Genomic DNA, 2,278 nt, shown 5'->3' on the forward strand with positions numbered 1-2,278 from the left:
CTCTTGAATACAAGGACCTGGATACTTTAATTTTGATCTCCCTTTCCAACTGACTTGCCAATGTTGCCCAATCTTTTATCACTTAACTGACCCAAATTATTTACTAGTGTTGTGTCACCTTTAGAACCAATAAAGGTTCACTAAATTTAATTTGGAATTAAGCCTTTTTTTGAAGTCAAGAAATTTATATTTAAGGAATTTCACATGTGATTTCTCCTACTACCAATCACCTTAGTTTCCCCCAGTCTGTCATAATGTTCCAGGTTTTTTAAAAAGAACTTTTGCTCAATCCACAGTTGTCATTGTCAGTTCCCAATGCTTCTTCTTCCTTCTTTTTGAATTCTTAAGCAGGATCCAAACCTATTGTGGAGCCCGACACATGGCTCCATCTCATGACCCTAAGATCACAATCAGCCGAAATCAAGAGTCTGAAGCTTAATCGACTGAGCCACCCAGGTGCCCCCCAGTTGGACTTTTTTAAATCACTTGGATATGGACATACTTCAAAAAAGTTCCCACTTGGGGCGCCTGGGTGGCTCAGTGGGTTTGGCCACTGCCTTCGGCTCGGGTCATGATCTCAGGGTCCTGGGATCGAGTCCCGCATCCAGCTCTCTGCTCAGCAGGGAGCCTGCTTCCCTCTCTCTCTCTCTGCCTGACTCTCTGCCTACTTGTGATCTCTGTCTGTCAAATAAATAAATAAAATCTTTAAAAAAAAAAGTTCCCACCTGTAATCTTTGGAATCCAATTTCTTCAAGCAATTGATTTAAGGGCCCTAGAAGTTAAAATTATAGAAAGTTAATCGATTACTATTTTGTCAAGTGATTTAAAAATATATTATTCCTTAATTGTTCCTAATTCTTGAAAGTCTCGTTCCATCCACTTTTAACAAGAAATGTTACAGGTCTCATTGTCACCCCGGCAATGTTGGAAGCATAACCTGTTTCTCAATATAGCCACATTAACTGTCTGTGGACAACACAAACCGTGCTCAGTTTCATCTAGAATGAGGCTTGGAGTAAATGAAGTCCTTTCTAAAATTGTGACACTAAGTATATTTTATAAATGCAGACTAAACTCTCCTAGCAAATCAAGTGGTAAAATTAAAGTGGCTTAAAATTAAGGATCATCAATTATATGATTAAGTGTTTGCAAATCCTGTGTGACTACGGGGCTTTATGGAAAGAGAATGCAAAGGTACATTCTAATCCTTTTCCATAATGTAGATCCTCACCATCTCCACTTTTGGATTTCTGCAAAAACCCACCCAGTGTACTACCTCTAACTCAACTTCCATGCTGTAGCTTGCGTGACTTTCGCAAAGTGCTTTCTATTTCAAATTGCTGACTCAAAACAAATGCCCAAGTCCTCAGCATGGCTGTTACAAGGTCTTTTGCAGTATGTCCCTTGCTTTTGAGAATCCCCAAAACTACACCCTTCATTCAAACCCCACCCAGTTATGGGATTATTTTGCTGTGCTGGTCTGTCACACTTTGTGCCTCTATAAAGGATGTTATTTCTTATTCATCCCAAGACTTTAATGTCACTGAGGCTTTCTGGACTCCCTCAGGCAGAAAGGTACTCATGTTCTCTCTTGAGTATTTTCAAAGCACTTGGTAGTACAAGTAGTTTGGTTTTGGTATTGGTATTAAATGCTTAGTTCAAATTTACCACTTACTTTATTGTGGGACTTACTTTTTGAGTTATTTATCTGGTTAATTAAGTTGCTAGCTAGTACTTATCTCATAGGGTTATGAGATACATAAAACCAGTCCGCAGTAATTATTGCAAGTGCTCCAAAAATGTTCTCTTCATTTTTTTTTATAAACCTTTAAGTGCCTGATACACACAAGATGCCAGAAATACATCTAAAAGATGAACAGGACATAGTTCCTTTGCTATGATGACAGTGACTCACAGGGCAGTAAAACTAAACCTTGTAGCAGCATCACTACAGAAAGATTACTTACTAATTTTTCTTGAGTGAATGGTCAACATATATATACACAATATAATCTTGAAAAGGTTTTATAAGTGTAGACTTTGAATAAATGACAACTTTCAGCAACTGGCATCTGATTAACTATGCAGTTACATTCTGTGTTTGCAGTTAATTAAAGGCATCAATCATCTGTTTCAAGTGTTGGCTATAACTTGCACATAAGATATTATGTAAAGGAATGAGCAACTGAGTTTTGACTGAATTTGGACAAAAACGTTCTATGTATTAGCATATGTGAAAAATTAAAAAGCCTATGGAAGCACTTAATAAAACACAAGA

The 2,278-nt window shown here is 37.5% G+C and overlaps 1 non-coding gene across 1 annotated transcript; it reads right to left on the reverse strand.

Moving 5' to 3' along the window:
• Positions 1–890: 890 nt before the first annotated feature.
• On the reverse strand, positions 891–1,011 carry LOC132003058 (small nucleolar RNA SNORA1). Its single transcript, XR_009400130.1, has one exon. It is a non-coding gene; the product is annotated as a small nucleolar RNA SNORA1 (small nucleolar RNA).
• Between the last annotated feature and the right edge of the window lie 1,267 nt (positions 1,012–2,278).

Source organism: Mustela nigripes, chromosome 15 (genome assembly GCF_022355385.1).
Source record: "Mustela nigripes isolate SB6536 chromosome 15, MUSNIG.SB6536, whole genome shotgun sequence".
Taxonomy (NCBI): Eukaryota; Metazoa; Chordata; class Mammalia; order Carnivora; family Mustelidae; genus Mustela; species Mustela nigripes.